Here is a 21,147-nt window from a genome sequence, read left to right as displayed (position 1 = left end):
CAAAAACGGCCCTTTGTACAGTGGCTCCAATTTGCGAGAACCACCAGTGCTCACCTGTTCATTTTCGGCGAGAACAAGATCGCCGACGTTGTACTGTGTTGGTTTACGATGTCTTTCGTCGAATTTAGATTTTGCTTTCTCCCTTTGCTGATTTATTCGATGCACGGCATCTGTTTGTATCTCTTTCATCTCGTCGTTGTTGATAGTTTTATCTTCATGTAATGCTAATATCAATTTGTTTTGTAAAATATCTCTAGGCTTATAACTGAATAAAAGTTCTTGGGGTGTTCGCTGTGTTGTTTTATTCTTCATCGTGTTAATAGCCCACTGTATACTTTGAATTTGTTCATCCCAGTTTTTGTCGTTTTCAGTTGATGGAAGTAATATACCCATAATAGTTCGATTTGTACGCTCGGCATGTCCATTTGCCCGTGGAGTTCGAACCGCGTTTAAAATCTGCTTGATGTCGTGATTGTTACAATAATTCTTAAAGTCATTTGATGTGAATGCTGTCCCTCGATCTGTTACGATACGTGTAGGCACTCCAAAATAACTGCTCACCTCATTCATTAGTGTCAATACATGTCGGGTTGCAGTACTCTTAACTGCTCGTACTATCGTATATTTTGTAAATGAATCCACTAAAACTATAATATGCTCGTTTCCCTTTTTACTACGTGGAAAAGGTCCAAGATGATCAATATGTATCGTTTTAAACGGTACAGGATCGACTTCATCGTAATGGTATGCCCCTTCTGTTTTACCACCCCGCTGCTTATTGTACGCACACTCGACGCATGATTGTATAAAAGATTTTATGAAATTTCGCATACGTGGAAACCAAAAGTATTTCTGTGTTTCTTCTAAAGTTTTCTCCGTGCTAAGGTGTTTAACTTTCTCATGTACGCTAGCTATAATTTTGTAACGCGTTGATTTTGGTACTAACCATAATTTATTACCTTTCTGTTTTCGGTAAACCCGCCCATTTTCGAGCTTATATTCTTCATTTGTAATTTTGTCACCGCTTTCTAATTTCTCAATAATAGAACGAATATTATTGTCTTGCTGTTGCATACTGTACATCCAATCTCCCATTTCTATTGTTGTTTTTGAAATTTTTAAAGATGCTGTATCTATATCTACGCTTTTTTCGTTTGGTGTTCTGCTTAGGAAATCAACATGTTCCATCCTCTTGCCTGGTCGATGTTCTAACTTAACAATAAAGTCCTGGATACGTAGCCACCAACGTGCAATTCTTGGTATCAACTCACGCTTCTGCATCGCTGTAGTAACTGCATTACAATCAGTAACCACTACAATTTCTTTACCTTGTACGTAATATCTAAAACGCTCTAGACTACTAACCACTGCTAAAACTTCGAGTTCATAGCTGTGAAAACTACGTTCGCTATCTGTTGTGGATCTGCTATACGCAACTGGTTTCCAGTCACTGCCTTCCCGCTGTAAGAGCACACCTGCAATGCCAACAGAACTGGCATCAGTATGTATTTGATGATCTGCTTCAACGCGATAACCTGCCATCACCGGCTTCGATGTTAACGCTGTCTTCAACATCAAAAATGCTTTCTCTTGCCTATCAGTCCATTTAAACTGTTGATCTTTGCGTAATAATTCACGCAACGGTTCGCTTATAATCGAGTACCCTGGCACGAAGCGTCTAAAATATCCACTAAGACCTAGAAAACGTCTTATATCGGTTACGGATTTTGGCACTGAAAAATTATTTACAGCCGCCGTCTTTATATTGCCTGGACTTACACCACCGGGGTGAAGTTCATGTCCTAAAAATTCTATTGTCTGCTTCATAAATTCGCATTTGTTGATATTTAAAGTAAGATTAAGTTGGCGTAAAGCTTCAAATACTCTAGACAACTTTTCGTACATCTCGGATATATTGTTACTACCAACCAATATATCATCCATATAGTGAATCATGTCACCAGGTTGAGTCCTATCTTTAATGTTTTGCATTAAACGCTGGAATACCGCCGGCGCATTTCTAAGCCCGAATGGCATTCGCTTAAATTCAAATAAACCGTCTGTTGTTATGAACGCAGTGTATTTTCGACACTCTTCTTCGATTGGTACCTGATAGTAACCACTATTTAAATCTAAGACTGAAAAATATTTGTATCTCAAGGCTTCGCTCAGCCTTTCTTCTATGTTTGGTGTAGGGTAAATTTCTTTTGTTGTAAACTGGTTTAGTCGCCTGTAGTCAACGCAGAGGCGTTCACCGCCGTTTTTCTTCTTAACCAAAATAATTGGACTTGCGTATTCTGATTTCGATGGGCTAATTATGTCGCATGACAAAAGCTCATTAATCATTTCTGTTACAAGATGCTTTTTCGGCTCAGGAACCCTGTATGGTTTTTGAGCAATCGGTGTATTCGTTGTCAGTTCAATTCTCATTTTCGTCGCATTAGTTAAGCCAATGTCACAAAGCTTTTCTGCAAAAACGTCCCTATTATTTTCCAATAACGCTTGCAAATTTGAATTCTCGTCGTCTATAGTACAATTAATGTTACTAAAACTCGTTACTGGATTTTCCACGACTACCTTTTTCACCTGCGTAGAAAATGTAAAGTTGTCCGCTTTTATTTCTGCTACCATGCCGTCATTTCTAAAAATATCTTGGCCCAAAAGTACGTCCGTCGTTAAAATATCGTCATCGACCACAAATAAATTGACTTTTAAATTTATCTCATCAACTGTCATGCATACGTTGACCTTATTCTTTAATGTACGTTTTCCACCGCATATACCTACTATTTCTGCAGCGCATGGATATATTTGGATGTTCAACTTTTCTACAGCTGATCGCTGGATCATACTACATTCACTTCCAGTGTCTACGAAAGCTACTAATGACTTACCATTTACAATGACTGGTTTTTGACAAAAATTTGTTGATTCTTGTAACTGAGAACGCTTGACAACAACTGCTTTTTTTCCGCAATTTTCTGCTTCATTATTTGGATGAAGTTTATTACAGTCTTTACATTTACGATTCTGTTTCGATTTCGGACAATTTCGCGCGATATGTCCACCTTCTTTGCAATTGTAACACGTTACGCTTTTCGTTTCGACCGCGCTTCGATTCATATCTTTAGAACTTTCTTTATTGCGATTGTTTACGTACTCGTTTTTAAACTGTTTTGTTACCGACATATTTTGTATATAATCTTCAATTGTTTCGCGCATATCTTTAAGAGAATTAAACTTAATTGGAGCTATTGCTATTTGCAACTCACGATGCTTTAAACCGTCGCGAATGTATTTTATAATTGTACTTTCAGTCAAGCCATACCGTCGGCCTAGTCCGCTCATTCGAAAACAATATTCATTAAATTTTTCGTTTTGCATTCGCGTTGAACTTGCCATTTTGTAATGAATTTGTGCGTCATTCAATTCAAAACTAAATTCACTTTTTAACGCACTTGCCAAATCAGGCCAATTGGAATAAAATGTTGGTGCAGCATCTAACCACATTCGTGCAGCACCTTTTAATTTGCTGTACACTGCCAAAAGTAAACATTTCTCATCCCATTCGTATGCACTTATTGCACTGTCCACCCTATTAACAAATTGTGTCACTGTTAGAGAGCTTTCGTTCGTTGGGTTAAATTCTGGTATTGTCTCAGCAATTTCTTTTACACTGGCATTTCTGCCCACCACTCTTATTGAACTTTGGGGTGACACAACTACACGCTCTTCATTTACACTAGAGCCACTACCATTCACTTCTTGTGCATTTGTCTGTTGACTTGGAACCAAACTTTGTATTTTTGTCATCATAATTTCCATCATTGCTCTTAAATCATTTACTTGCGTTTGTAAATTTAATTCAGAATTCTCGATTTGGATTTCATCACTACCTAAGAAATCACACAATCGTAACACTAATTCAGCTTTTGTTCCCGTAGTTGAAAGATCATTATTACGCAGCTGCTCTTTCAGCTCGTCTACTTTCAACGTTGACACTTTTGTTTTCATTTTGCTATTTTGTTTACTTCTTTTAAAACGAGTATTCTAATTAGAATTTGTTTACTTATTTGTTTTGCTTCACTCGTCCTTTCGTTTGAGTTTTATGACACGTTGTCTCTTTTGTCTATTTATATTTTCATATACACGAATGGTCGTGTAAGCGAGATCGACACTTTGAAATTATTACAACAATAACATTAACTTCCATTGTCGTATTCTTTACTCGTTCACTCGCACGCTCTACACGCAGACCGCAGAGTTAATAAAAAAAATCTTGTATTTATTACTTCAAATACAAAGCTCTGATTTCTATTTTCTATGTTCATCAACCGTTCGTACATTCGTACGCCCGATAACTATACTTTGCCACAGTTATATTCGTACGCATATAATTCACAATTTCTGCTTTCTTGCTTTTGCCTTTTTTCCCCGCAAACCGCTCGTCCATTTGTACGCGCGATAGGCAACAAATTTTGGGCAACAACTACAACACGCAATTTGAAACCAACCACCGAAATTCACTTGCTCTGTCTTACTTTGTATGTATTACCGCCCGATCGTCCATTCGTACGCGCGACAGGCAACACAACAACAATTACAAAATGCAATTTGAACACAAACGGATTTTAGTTGTTTCTTTGCTTGCAACTTACGATTTATAGCAACGCTCTATGACACGAAGAAAAAACATGACAATATCGTATGCAATTCAAATACTTTCCGTTGATACTGCTTTATCGATAATGCTTTACCGACGCTCGTCCATTCGTACGCTCGTAGGCAAACACAACAACAAAACATATGTATGTACATCAACTTTCGGTTTGAGTCTTATGTACAGACTTTGAACATGTCTACACTTGTCAGAATGTTGCATGTATTCTGATGCAATCTTCCTGAAACGAACGAATCTTCACAAGAATTCGTTGTTTTACACACACACATATTTTTGTTCTATTATATTTCAATATAATTCACACTGTCACTGTGAGGCTATGCGGAGCATCTCACTTCTGAACTGAAAGAGTCTTTATTCAAGATCTTTCGGGTTGTCAGGATTTTCTGGATTCCGATTAAATAAAAACGCTGCCGATTTATGCACATTAGCACATTATAACTAACAATTCATGTTTATTAAAGTTTAAAGTTAAATATAGGAAAATATGTGTGTTTAAATGAAACTAATTAAATGGTTTAATTTATTGAAAGTAAAATGAGTATTAGAATGATTTCTCTGCCCGTTGCCGAACCGACGTTGTTCACGGCGCGTTGTTCAAATCTAAACTGCTCTTTTGTCGCTGACATTGAGTAAGGGTTGCCAATTGATTATTATTCTGTTCATGTGCAGAGATGATGTATTTCGTAGGATTAATTACTAAGGTAGGGTCAGCCTAACCGTTGTATTATATTGACCATAGATTAGGTTGCCTTTATATTATATTGCTCGTATACTTAGGATGACCTTACACAAGCAATTCCAACTATGCTTCACCAGTCGTAGTAGTTCCCAAAAAAGACGGTAAAAAACGGCTATGCTGTGATTACCGAAAATTAAACCAAAAGATTGTTAGGGATAATTTTCCCATGGTGTTAATGGATGACGTACTTGATAGACTTCAAGTAGGTAAAGTTTTCACTACCTTAGATCTCTCCAATGGATTCTTCCATGTTCCAGTGGACCCGCAGTCCAGGAAGTTTACTGCATTTGTAACCAGCAACGGGCAATATGAGTTCTGTTTCGTACCATTCGGTATCTCGAACTCGCCTGCAGTATTTTGCAGATATGTAAATGCTATCTTTCGAACATTAATTAAAAACGGCACAGTTATAACATATATGGACGATTTGATAATACCGGCGAAAGATGAGAACGAGGGCTTAGAGAAGCTAAAAGAAGTTTTAAAGAAGTGTTTTGAATACGGACTAAAAATCAAATGGTCTAAATGTCAATTCCTTAAGAAAAAGGTGGAGTTCTTAGGCTATATAATTGAGAATGGGACCATGAAAATATCAGAAGAAAAAACTTCTGCAGTACAGAACTTCCCCTTACCTTCAGATAGGAAAGGCGTACAGAGATTTCTAGGGCTGACGTCCTATTTCAGACGCTTTATTGCTAATTTTGCATTAATAGCCAGACCTTTGTCGAATTTATTGCGGAAAGACGTCGTTTTTAAGTTAGGTGAGGAACAGTTAGCAGCTTTTATGCAGTTGAAGGCGCAATTACAAAAAGCCCCTGTATTGCGTCTATTTTCACAAAACGCAGTTACAGAGATCCATACCGATGCCAGCAAGTACGGCTATGGGGCCATGTTATTGCAAAAGGACCCAGACGACCAACAACTACACCCAGTTCAATATATGAGCCGTAAAACAAAACCAGCTGAAGAAAACTACCCATCATATGAGCTGGAAGTTTTAGCCATAATCGAGGCTTTGAAAAAATGGAGAATATATTTGTTAGGCATTAAATTTAAAATTGTGACGGACTGCAATGCCTTTACGATGACACTTAAGAGAGAGGATGTGCCACCCAAGATTGCGAGATGGGCGTTGTTCTTGCAGGAATTCAATTATGAAATTGAGCACCGAGCTGGATCTAAAATGGCCCATGTGGACGCGTTGAGTAGGGTGTATTGTTTAATGCTCCAGGACTCGTTAAAGTATCGACTTAAACAAGCACAGCTTAACGATGATTGGACAAAGGCAATACGTACAATTTTGGAAAAAGACAGCTACGAAGACTTCTTCATAAAATATGGTATCCTTTTCAAAGATCCGGAGAAAGAATTGATAGTAGTACCAGTAGTTATGGAGGATGAAATTATAAAGATGGCACATAGGCAGGGTCATTTTTCAGTAAAGAAAACTCAGGATGTGCTAGATAAATCTTTTTATATCCCTCAAATCAATTCTAAAGTTACTCAAGTAGTCCGAAGTTGCATAGAATGCATTGTTACTGAAGCAAAAGCAGGTAAGAAGGAAGGATTCCTTAAGTCCATTGATAAAGAAGACGTGCCGTTAAGTACGTACCACATCGACCACGTTGGGCCACTAGAAGCCACCAGTAAGGCATATAACTATATTTTAGTAGTAGTGGATGCATTCAGTAAATTTGTGTGGCTATATCCCACAAAAAACACGGGTGCAGAAGCGGTGGTGGAAAGGCTAAAAAAGCAAGCTGCAGTATTTGGTAACCCCAAGCGCATTATCACGGACAGGGGGACTGCCTTTACATCGAATATGTTTACACAGTACTGCGAGGGGGAACGAATTCAACACTTGACTATAACTACAGGTGTCCCGAGGGGAAATGGCCAGGTAGAAAGGATGCATAGGATCATTATACCCATGTTATTTAACTATGTGCTGAAACACCAACGAACTGGTATAAGCATACAGATCGAGTTCAACAATTCATTAATAACTCACCACCAAGATGCACGAAAGTGTCACCCTTTAAGGTATTAACGGGACTCGAAATGCGTCTAGCAAATGAGCCTGAACTTAAGGACATTTTGGAAGGTGAAGCTATTGAGGAGTTGAACACGAATCGAGACATAATACGCGAAAGGGCTAAGGAAAGTATTGGGGAAATTCAGCAGGAAAATCGCAAATCGTATAACCTCCGTCGTAAAAAAGAAAGCAACTATAAAGTTAATGATTTAATCGCTATTAAAAGAACACAATTTGGGTCTGGTTTGAAGTTGAAACCGAAATTCCTAGGTCCTTATAAAATCGTTAAAAAGCTTAACCACGGTCGATACGAAGTTGAAAAGGTTGGGGATCACGAGGGACCGCAGAAAACTTCCACAGTTGCGGAGTACATCAAAAAATGGGCCGACTCGTTCGAGGGCGAACGAGTGCAGGACGGCCGAATGTAGTGCTGGACGTGGTTTGACGTAAGAATAATAGTAACGCAGACTGGATAATACGTGTGTATCCTAACCTTTACACTTAACGAATACAAATGACAAAACACAACGAATAACAGGCGTCGACAATTTCAAACGAGAGACGAACGGACAGTATGACTCGGACTTCGAATAAGATAAGATCGCTCTAAAAGGTGTAAACTAAGTTCATATCTATATGTACAAAAATTAACCTAAACCTAAAATTATCTACTTATTACTATCAATTAAATACATTAAAACTAAAAGAAGAGTGTTTAATTAACTGTGGAAAACTAAAGGTGAGAATTCCTACATACATATATCGAAAATTTCGCTTTTGTACATCTCTTATTTAGATACATATTACATATCTTATGCAGCCGATTATTCGGATATTAAAAATGGGATAAAGTTATTAGTCAGTTCCATTCATGAAAGGTATGAAGTCTTCGGTACAGCCGAAGAAAGTCCCGTCCTTGTTTTGACAAAAGGAAGTTTATACCTACACGGAGAAAACTGTTGTGCATTATTAATGCACAAGCTGTTCATAACTATAAAATGTTTAGGTACATTTTTGAATATGCAACTTTGCGCATAAATTATGCCTAATAATCAAAAATTCTGCACAATCTATTAAAATTGTGCATAAGTTATACCCAAAAAATGTGCACAATTTGTGAACATTGTTCATAGCTTAATCATTTGAAAATCAAACCCAAATGATCATAATATATGAACATTGTGCATAATATGTGACTATAAACAGTTATTGTTCCCAGTTGTGCCCATTTATGCATAGATTATGAACAATGCGTACACATGGATAATGAGTATGCATTAATTGAGACTTAGTTTCACTTGTGTTCTTTGTGTCAAGAGTGCCGGTTGTTTCTAGTGTGTTTATATATCATTTATATTGTTTAGAAATATATAATTGTGCAAATTAAGAAAACCAGAGGTAAGTGTTGAGTTATTATCATACATATATTATCACTGAAGTTATGACATTTAACGATGGTTTTTTTTAATAACGAAATAGTGTACATACATTGAAGTGCTAAATATGGAAAACGTCGCATGTCAACAAAGCCGTGAATATATGTTTTCCACAAGTTTGGAAGGTATTAATTTGTATTTTAATTTAATTTGCTATTATTTGTGCGATAGTTCAGAAATGTAGCATTCTGTTTATTTTTCTTTCCTTTTAATTCAGATTTGTCAGGCGCTGACATTGTAGAGAAGTAGACTCTGAATTTTTCAATCTATTAAATAAATATGGACTAAATGAGTATTATTTGTCCTTAACAAATTCCAAAATAAATATCGACTGCTTCAAGGCCATGACAGAAGCTGACATTAAAGAGATTTTTAATGACGAAATTGGCACTCGCATAAAGTTTCGTGGCCTAGTCAATGAGTGGCGACTTGCAAATGTGAGAAAGCAAATTTTATATGAATTATAGTGTAATGTATTGAATTTTTTTAATCCCAGCAATTGGCCCCAATTTCAACATGTTGTTGCCAACATACAGACCAATCTTCAGCTAGTGGCTCAATCAATCAGTCGGACTCGATTTCTTCATTTTCAGAGTCGGGTAGCTCTACATACAAATTTGTATAACACTTTTTTCCTCTAAAAAATATCGGATATATAACAAATTGTTAATATTTCAGAGTTTACAAAATTTCTTGGATTCCGCAGTTGGAATAAAAATTTGCGCTAATTACAACGCAAACAATGAATTGGGCGCATCAGACAGAGAGACTTTGATATCAAATATAGTCAGAGATCATTTAGAGAAAGACATGCCCATGAATTATGCTATGTTCGATAATATAACAGGAGACATAGTAAAACGATTTGCATCAGAAAAAAAAGTACAAAACTAGGAAAAATACATATACAACTGTTTGATCATATTTTATTGTTTACAGGAATATTATTTTCAAAAGGAAAAGCGGAACGGAAAACTGTACAACAAATACCGTTCGATGTCCAGAGCTTTCAGAAAATCTGGTTTTTTTAAAAAATACCTCCGCGTAAGAACAAATAATAAACTCGAATTGGAGAGTCGAGAAGTGAGTGCTATTTCGGTATCAGGGATCGATTCAGAAGATAAAATTTGGCTGAAAACAAGAAATTCGCCTTGGGAGACGGTGGAATCGAAATGGAACTCCAGCTTTGCTCTTCGGCGCCAAGACATTAATATCCATCCGCTAAAATTTATACTTTCTGACTGGCCACTGTATGCGCATAGTAACGGATATCGTTTGGTAGAAAATTTAAATTTATATAGGTAATATATAAATAAAAAATTTATATTTTTATATTTAGATCGATATTGACTTCCATAATTTGTACCCGGAAAAGTCAAACTTATTTCTTAACAACTGGAATTCACTGAAGGATAATATCATAGCAGTATGCAAAAATATTGTTAAATTGCCAGCTGCTAAAAAAATTATAAATAATCTTCCAACAAACAAAGGTAAAATAACAATTTAAACTTATGAAATAAAGAACTAATTTAATTATAATTTTTTAATTTTCTTCCAGATTTAGAATTAATTGAAGTCTCGAAGGTGCTGGCAGCAATTTTTAAGCCTGTGGCAAGAAAAACAATTGCGAAACAGACGTGGAAGGTTAGCACAGGCGACGCTTGGAATTCCTTCGTCGTTGAAATAAACAGCGCTGCTGACATACAAAGCACTATAAACAAGCGCAAAGAATTTTGTGTGAGCAAGAACATAAATTTTCAACCATTTTTGATCATTCTTAAGGATCGAAATGATATCAGTTCATATCTATATGTTCTAATTGTGGAGAGTCTAGTTTATCTTTTTGCTGACGCTTTTAATGCTTTTGATATATATTTCAAGTGTTTTTTCGTCTTCAACCTAGAATACCCGTTTGAAAACAACTACTACCTACTTGATCAACTACTACCAACTTACTAGAGTTTACTTCTTTTGTAATGGATGGATTTTTAAACAATAGGCAAACGGATGTGATCTATGCCGACTTCAGTAAAGCGTTTGACTCTGTCAATCATAAGCTTTTAGTTTACAAACTTGATTTACTTGGATTTCCAAAGCATTTGCTTGCATGGCTCGAAAGCTATCTCGCGAATCGGACTCAACAAGTTTTGTTTAAAAACAGCTTTTCTAGGTTGTTTGATGTAACGTCTGGTGTGCCTCAGGGTAGTCATTTGGGTCCGTTACTTTTTACCTTGTTTATAAATGACTTACCACAAACTCTCATACATTCCCGAACTCTTATGTATGCAGATGATGTTAAACTTTGTTACTCATACTTGCCTTCGGAGTCTTCCCGTGTGGAGTTTCTTCAGGCAGACTTGGACTCATTTCAATGTTGGTGTACTGCAAATTTACTAGTTTTGAAGTGCTCGAAGTGTAAACTAATGACATTTCACCGAGTGAAGCCAAGTTTGACATCGTATACTTTAAACAGCACGCCTTTGGAGCGTATATCTGTCGTAAGTGATCTAGGCGTTCTTTTTGATCCTAAACTGACTTTTAATACGCATATCTCATCAATGGTAAGCAAAGCAACGGGTATACTCGGTTTTGTGAAGCGATGGGCTAAGGAGTTTAATGATCCGTATCTGACTAAGACCCTCTACACATCGTTGGTACGACCAATCTTAGAGTATTGTTCGTGTGTCTGGTGCCCAGGGTATCAAATATTTATAAAGCGTATTGAGTCAGTACAGAAGCAATTCATTATATTTGCACTACGTGGTCTTAACTGGGATTCTAGTGTGCGTTTGCCACCATATAGAAATTGGCTTCTCCTTATAAATCTGCCAACTTTAGAAAATCGAAGAACTTTACTCGGGGTAATGTTCATTCACAAGCTCATTATGGGCGAGATCGACTCATCTGATCTTGTTAGTCGACTAAATTTTGCTGTTCCTGGTAGAACTTCCAGGCACTTTGTGCCTTTTTATTTACCACTTTGCCGGCAAAATGTTGCCAAAAATAATCCACTGCGAAGTTGGTGTTCGCACTACAACAACTTGTATAACTGCATCAGTTTTGAATGATCGTTTTCCGAGTTGCATAATTCAATACTGTCACGTCTGGCCTGATATTTTGTACTTTCTTTCCTATGTATGGTTGAATTTAAATATTTTTAATTCTAACATTAATTTTATGTTTTATATATCTTAGTAGTCGACCGCATTGTGTCTGTGTCGACTTTAATCCAAATCCAAATAAATTAAATTAAATTAAAATAAAATTTTTTTATGATATATCAACCACTAAAATAAACTCACCAGAACTAGATATTTTCACACAGTTAAAACATAAATAATTTCAGAAAGAAATTTAAGTATTGTAGAAAAAAAATTTATAATCATGAACTTCAACTGCTTTCTTTGCAATTCTTGCTTCGCATCGGCCGATATACTAATAAGCCATTTGAAACTAATACACTCCCTCAAAAAGAATAACCAATTAGTATGTGCCAATTGTCATTGCAAATCTCATGACTTTTCTATCTATAAAAAAACATATTTTAAGTGTTTGCCACGTTAAAATGGTAACAAGTGAACCACATTTTCCAATTGAAGCAAAATCTACAACAATATATAATAACATGATTCGTGATCAACAAAGCAATAGTAGAGAAATGGTGATCCCTGAAAAAAGACAGAAACTTGAAATCATAAATGAGGCAGATATTGAAATTTTTTTTTTAAATATGCGAGACAACGCATTAGCATTTGTTAGCAATCTTTTCAGTGGAAATCATATGAACACGAAAGCTATTCAATCAATATTAGCATATTTTACAGATATAATAACCAAACAGATTTTTACATTATTGTCAGGCATAATAATTCCAATAGTCCCGTCGGAAGAAAAATGTAAAATGGAAAAACTTTTTAATTGCTGTTCTGATCCTTTTAAGGGCATTAACACAGTATATTTATTTTTGAACGCTATAGCTCAAATATGTTTATACAAACCTCCTACTAAGCAAGAAATCGATAGTTCTGTATCACATATATATAAAAAAATCGAAGTAATTTAACGATGAAAAAAAGCGAATTAATTTTAATCCCTACAGAGTATCAAATTAAACTATTTTTTGAGCAAAAAAATGTTTTAAGAACGACTCTTAGCTACATAAATTCGTTAAGAAGTGTTAACGAAAATAAAATTACACATTTTGTGTAAGGTTCAGTATGGAATGATAAACTAACACACTTCGATCAAGGACAAATTGTTATACCAATAATTTTGTATTACGATGATATAGAAATGGGTAATGCCTTAGGAAGTCCTGGAAATCAATCCATTGCTGCATTTTACTATCATTTTCCGTCATTGCCTGAAAATTGTAATTCAGTAGATAATATCTTTGTTGCGATGCTAATGAAAACAGCTTATTTCAAAAAGTTTCCCCTCTCAAAAACTTTGACTCCATTCATTGATATATTGAGAACTTTAGAAAAGGGAATAGAGATAAATACAAAAGATGGACTTTTTAATGTTCATTTCGTAGTTGGACTTGTAATTGGCGATAACTTGGCGTTGAATAATCTTTTAGGATTTTCTGGATCTTTTAGCCATACTTTCAGTTGCAGAATATGTAAAATGTCTAAACATGAAATGAATAATTCATTAGTAGAAAACAGCAGCCTTTTAAGAAATTTGGAAAATTAAAATAAAGATCTCCTTACAAATGATTATAGCAAAACTGGAGTAAAAACCAATTCACCATTAAATGCTTTAACAATGTTCCATGTCACACAAAACTTGTATTCTGATTTTATGCATGATTGCTTAGAAGGTTGTGTAAAATTCGGTTTAATAGAATCTCTAAAATATTTTATATTATTTTATATTATTTATATTTATATTATCAATATATAATCAATGTCTTAAATGACAAAATTAATACATTTGAATACGGTTCCATTGAGCTTCGAAGCAAGCCTCCTGGCAATATTAAATTAGAGCACTTAAAACAAAATAAACTTAATTTTTCAGCCAGAGAAACATTTTCTTTTTTGCGCTATTTTACTGTTTTCGTAGGCGAATTCGTTCCTCAAAAAAATAAAGTATGGCGGTATATTATCAAGTCGAAAGAGTTGATAGATTTTTTATTGAAAGATTTATTTAGTAACGCAGAACTTATAAGTTTGACTTGCATTATATCTGAGCACCATAAAATGTATACGGACTGCTTTAAAACTAATTTAAAGCCAAAACACCATAACATAACACATTATTGCTCTATTATAAGAGCAGTTGGCCCTTTGAAGGACTTATGGTGTATGAGACATGAAAGTAAAAACAAAATTTTAAAAGAATACTCCAAAGTTTCATATTCGAGAGTTAATTTAGAGCTATCAATAGCAAAAAAGTTCTGTGTAAAATTTTCAAATCAAATGCTTGTAAACAAGGATCCTTTCAATATCATTCAAATTAATAATATGAAAACAGTCACAACTCAAGAATATTCATTTAAACAATTACTACTACCTACCAACAAAAACCAAAGTTTCTTTGAAAACCACCGTACCAAGCATAGCTTTAACACATAATTCCATACGAAGTATGCAATGTGTAAAAGATTAAAAAATATGCAAAAAGAAGGCAATTGGGAAAAACTTTACAACAGGCATGACGTAGCTGAATGCGTTTATAACCATTTCAACTATCGTAGGAGTGCGAGTTCGACTCCCACTCCCGGGAGAAAAGGCTTTGAAGAGATTTACAAGGTATAATCGAAACAGCTGTCGCCTTGTCCGTCTTGATGTCACGTTGTTTAAATTTTTCCCAAATTATTAAATAAATTATAAAATTAAAAAAATTGCTTCAAATAAATGTTTTCATACATTTAAAAAAAGCAATATGGGCAATCCCCGATTATTAAAATCAATTACTACTACCATTCGAAACAAAAAAAGAACTAAATGTTTCAAATTCTATAAGTTACAGAGGAACAAATTACCAAAATTGGGTACTATATTTTTATGAAGCAGTGTGTTTATAGTATTGTCGATATAATTTTATTAGAAGACGGCATATATTTATTACTTATTGAATACCAAATTGAAAATTTTGATTTGCATTATTATGCTAATATTATTGGGGAAAGAATGGAAAATTATGTATTAAAATCCATTACAGATATTGAACTTCCTAAACCCTTTGAGCTTCATCCAATATTAAGCACTAAACTATGTTTTATGATAAAAATTTTATAGAAATGTAAAAAAAATTAATGACTATAAATTATATAAAATGAACATGTTAATACTAAAGTATATGATTTATTTTATTTTAATATGTATATATATAATATTTGTTAGTAAGCAATTGTATTTTGAAATAAAGACATTTGAAAATAAAATGAAATTTTGTTTCTTTAATATTAGCAGGAAGTGTAAAATGTGTTCCTATTTGTTCACAATCTATAAAAATGTTGTTCATAACCTATGCCCAGTTGTTCATAGTCTTTCCCAGTTGTTCAGAAGATATGAAAATGTTGTCCATAATCTATGCCCAGTTGTTCATAGTCTTTCCCAGTTGTTCACAACCTATGAAAATGTTGTTCATAATCTATGCCCAGTTGTTCATAGTCTTTCCCAGTTGTTCACAACCTATGAAAATGTTGTTCATAATCTATGCCCAGTTGTTCATAATCTTTCCCAGTTGTTCAGAATCTATGAAAATGTTGTTCACAATCTATGCCCAGTTGTTCATAAAACATGATCATAGTGCTGAACTTAAGTTATGAACAAGTGTGCATAGATTATGAACAACTGTTCTTGGTCATTTTTCGTGGACAATTTGTGCATAAGTTGTGCCCATACTGCATAGTTTCTGCACACAATTCTATCCGTGTATCTCGATTTCTTTAAGCCATTACGTACTACCGTTATTTTTATACTCAGAGTGCTTTGCACACAGAGTATATTACCAAAAAATAGAGTTTGATTAATGATGATTGTAGGGTTACCTACTTTGTAAAATATACTTAATTTTGTAAATTATTTTTTATGTTATAATACTTTTAATCTTATTTCAAAATGAAAATGTTCTAGTTAGTTATTTTTAAAATTTTTAAAAAGTGAAAATAATAAATAATACATAGAATAAATTTATTTAAGTATATAGTTTAACACTATATATTTATGGCGATCCTACAATCGAACCAAAGGAACTATTTGTCGTGTTATTTATTAACGAATTTTCCTTAAAACTCATCCATCCGTGACGACAACATACGAGGAATTCATTCAACAAAATGAAGATCGCGATGGTGTGCACCTGAATTGTAATGTGTGGCCATAGAGTCGAATCGATGCGGGACGCTTGGTTGTGCCACTAACACCGCCTATACAATATTCGATGATGTAACACATATATGTATATGACTCGCTTGCGTTCAAATCAATTAATCAACTTTTTTGGAATACTTATTTGTTTCACGTGTGCTTATTGTGATTTATTGCTCACAACTACTTAAATCGCTAAAGAAAACCTTATCCTTTACTTCGTATTAATTATATTAGCTGTTACAATTTTATCTCCTAATGTATGGACAACGATATTATCACGTTATATTTCGATTTTACATTCAATCTCAATATCAATTTATGATTTTAACTCCAAATCTACCTGCCCTCAATATTTGGTGAGCTATTTTGTTCAAAATATTCTTTTTTAATAAATTTCGTTGTTAAATCTTTCATTGAACCAATTTATAAACAAAATATTCAATATATATTTTAATACAAATTATTGATAAAATTGTAAAATATATACAAAAATGTAATTAATTTTTCTAAATTATAGTTTCGTTAAGTACATTTTAATTATGTACACTCCTTCTCCAGTTTATTTTCAAAAATATGTATACAAAATCATTATCATTTTACAACAACGACATACAAACTCCACAATACAAATAGTTTCATATATAAATAATAACCTCACTTTCATTCGAAAATTATATAAAACACTACAAAACAAAGCAATAACTTTGATTTTTAAAATAAAACCAAAAAAATTTTTACAATTTTAAAAAATCTCTAAAGATTTCTTAAAATAATTTTATCGGCATATTTTGCATATATCAATTATTTCATATTGAAATTAAAATCATATAAAAACTCAATATTAAACTCATTAACATTACACGAATCATTGACAATTTCATACCACCCTCAAACGAATTAAGAAATCAACTTTTCATTCCTTATCAACAACTTGAACATACATTATATTGAACATATATTCTGCATAATACAAGTTTTAAATTTTTGAGGTGCGCACAAGTTGCCATCTACTATCATTCAACCCCATTCTAGGTTCTTCAAACATATCATTATAATTCACAATATTTAACAAACAGCTTTTAAATTATTTTTAACCTCAGCAACATAGCAATAACACACCCAAACATTAATATACATAAAATATTAATACAATAAGTAAACAATAACAACACCTAAAAATAAACTATCAAGTACATCGAATCATCAAAAGATTGAGTACTTATATCAATACCAATATAAACTTATAACACAATTAACACAAAAATACATTTCTCAAAATTCTGACAATTTAAAAAAAAATTCCATAATCTACAACACAGAATTCAAACATTTTTCAAACTACAACAGAAAACTCTTACAATAATCAATATACACTGTAAATTAACATTAAAAAAATAAATTTTTCGTTTCACTGGAGGGGGAGTATATGTATGTAGGGTTATCTACTTTGTAAAATATACTTTAATTTTGTAAATTATTTTTTATGTTATAATACTTTTAATCTTATTTCAAAATGAAAATGTAACTAGAACAGTTATTTTTAAAATTTTTAAAAAGTGAAAATAATAAATAATACATAGAATAAATTTATTTAAGTATATAGTTTAACACTATAATGATATGTAGAACAAAGTTATGCGGCATACTCGAAGATTGCCGCCCCTTTTATGACTAAGCAATTTTCTATGTTTCGGGAGCTATAACTCGAAGAAAAATTAACGGATCTTAATAAAATTTGGCACACAAATTTTCCCTATAGCAGGAAATATTTCTAGAAAAAATCGACGAGATCGGTTAAAGACCACGCCCAGTTTTATATAAAAGATTTTTAAAAGGGTCGTAGACGAAAATAATAAGCTATATCTTAGCGAGAATTTTACTTTCTAAATTGAATTATAATACTAAATTGGAAAACACTCAAATTTTGAAAAAAAATTGTTTTGAATCAATGATATTTCACTTATCAAGTTTTATTGTAAGAGGAATTGGGGAGACATTTTTCTTTTAAACGGGCGGTGCCACGTGTTATGTAGAAGAGTAATTTATCTGAAATGAAATGTACAATTGAAGCTCATGCTGAGTATATAATGTTCGGTTACACCCGAACTTAAACACCTTTACTTGTTATTTGTTTAAAGTCGACAAGAAATATAAAATTTTCGACTGCAAAGATTAAGAAATATGTTTATACAACCCACAAGTTAAACCATTGAAATTATTGATTTATTATTAATACATTCCAGCAATTTAGAAAATTGCGAGTTTGAATCGAGCTCAAGGCCTAACAATAATTATTTTATCATTAGTATTGTTATAATATAATTTTGCTTAATTGCAAAAAATTTTAAATTAGAATAGAAGAAAGAAAAAAATTTAGACAACCGCCAAATCTCGTTGTATAGATCCATTTCGGGAACTGCAGTTCCCAGTGGAATCCGTGGTATTTTTGCGCAGAACACCTTTCTACGTTGTCGGCCTTTGGCCGCGCTTATAAAAAGTTACCCTGGGTGGGCCCAACACCGGTTTGGAGACCAAAACTATATCCGCGCAAAACACTTATGTTCACAATTTTTTTTGTGGGTAAACCAACATTACAACAACCACATGAAAATCGCCAATTTCAACTGCAAATATCTCCTGACAGAGATAAAAATTTTATTTTCCGGCTTCGGATTATTGTTGTCGAGATAAATACGCGTCTTTTGACACCTCTTTTGATATTACTGGCCGCGTATTAGCAGTGTCATGCTGTCGTATAGAATTACCCACAATTCGTAAACAACGGCCGCTACACAGAGTCAAGCTAAATGAAACAATTTAAAAAATTGACGTTCGGATGTCAGAGTTCTGTGTTTCGTGTAAACAAGCAATGCAGATCTGGAAGATTGCAGAAACTGAAGGCTTTGATATAAATAGTGTGGCACCTTCGTATGAATGACTTTTTGTATATAAAGGAGTGAAATATTGTGCGTGCAACAGTATAAGAGCATTCCATACACTTTACCCACTGCACTAATGATGTGATCATTCCAAGACAGTGTTTTATCCCCCTATTTCTATAACTGCATCATCCAGCATTTTCTTGCCCCAGTCTTGTGTATAGAAGCAATTTCTACGATACAAATACATTTACACTTGTCAAGATTAATTGATAGATCATTCCCAGCTGCCAATGCACTTATTCGCGTCAAGTCTGAGTTAGGTTAGGTTAGGTTGAACTGGCCGGTCCATGAGGACCTCACATAGACTGATTGAGTCCGTAGCGTTACCAGAAGTTTGTTTTAACGACCAAACTGAAATACCTTATCAAAAACCAGGACCTATGTTATAAAATAACTCCGTACTCTTGGCAAATACTAGAAGCTTCCTAGGACTTAAGCCACTTGTTGCTTCTAGATCTGACAGCTGTATGAGTGATACCTAATAGCTGGAGTCTTAGCCTGGCAAGTGCAGGGCACGAGCACAGAACGTGTTCGATCGTTTCCTCCTGCAACCCGCACTTCCTAAATATGCTATCACTGACCAAGCCTAATTTAAAGGCATGTGACCGCAGAAGGCAGTGTCCAGTCAGAATACCCGTCATGAGTCTACAGTCCTCTCTGTTTAATGATAGAAGCAATTTAACATAACAACACATAATCTTCGACACTTTACAGCCACGCGCTTGAACCCACGCCTTTCCCGCTTGGTCGATCATGTGCACCTCTCGCCTTCGCTTAATCTCGCCCAGTCTAATTGGGACCTCTACGGAGCAAGCTTCAAAGGATGGGCCCTTTTTAGCTAGTTCATCCGCGTTTTCATCCCCACCTATTCACATATGCCCTGGGCCCCAATATAGATGTATGCTTCTCCCTGTCTCGATTCTCTCTAGAGACTGCTTACACTCTAACATGCATTTAGATGCTGTGCTGTGCGAGATTATTGCCTTAATTGCTGCTTGACTGTCAATATGAAAGTTAACACGGTTGCAGCTTAAGCTATTCTCTTCCAGGGTTTCTACTGCTTTGGCTACGGCTAATATTTCCGCTTGGAAAACGCTACAGTAATCCGGCAGCCTGTGGGATCTTCTTATTTCCGGATCAGCACAGTATACCGCAGACCCTACTCCTTCCACTACTTTGGAACCATCTGTGTACACATGTATCGCCTCGTCCGCCATTTGCGCACCCTTGCGCCAATCGTCTACCTCTATTGTGGCCTCAGGTGTACCTCTTTGTAAACAAGACCATATCCGTCTTCTCCGCATTGACTTTCAACACGACATTAGTTGCCCAGGTTTGAATATCCCGAAGCGCCCGATCCAGCAAAGAACTAATCCTTGAAAGGCACTTACCACTTATGACAAATTGCAACGTCATCTGCGTAAGCCGTAAGTTTTACGGGTCCCTCATCGAATCGTCTGAGCAGTTGGTTGTTGACCAGCGTCCACAGCAGAGGTGATAGCACCCCTCCCTGCGGCGTGCCCCTTTCCACTGATTTCGTGGCCTCGTACAGTCCCCATTGTGATGTAACCTTCCTCCAATTTAACATGCAGCCTATCCATCTGGTTAAGGCTGGATGTACTGTAATGTAATTAAGACCATCCCTAATCGCCCAATTATAAACATTATTGAAAGCCTCGGCAATGTCCAAGAAGACTCCTAGAGCATATTCCTTATATTCCAGAGATTTCTCTATGCTTATTACCACCCTATGCAATGCGGTGTCTACCGACTTGCCTTTGGTGAACGCATGCTGTGTTGTGGGGAGCAGCTTTTCATACACGTTGGACTTTTTGTACACATCTATCACCCTCTCAAAGGTTTTGAGCACAAATGATGTTAAGCTGATGGGTCTATAGTCTTTGGGATACACGTGACCGATCTTCCCCGCCTTTGGTAGGAAAGCTACTCGAGCAGTTCTCCAAGAGTACCGTACATGATTCA

This window comes from Eurosta solidaginis, chromosome 1 (assembly GCF_040869045.1).
Source record: "Eurosta solidaginis isolate ZX-2024a chromosome 1, ASM4086904v1, whole genome shotgun sequence".
In the NCBI taxonomy this organism is placed as follows: domain Eukaryota; kingdom Metazoa; phylum Arthropoda; class Insecta; order Diptera; family Tephritidae; genus Eurosta; species Eurosta solidaginis.
This window is presented reverse-complemented; position numbering follows the sequence as displayed.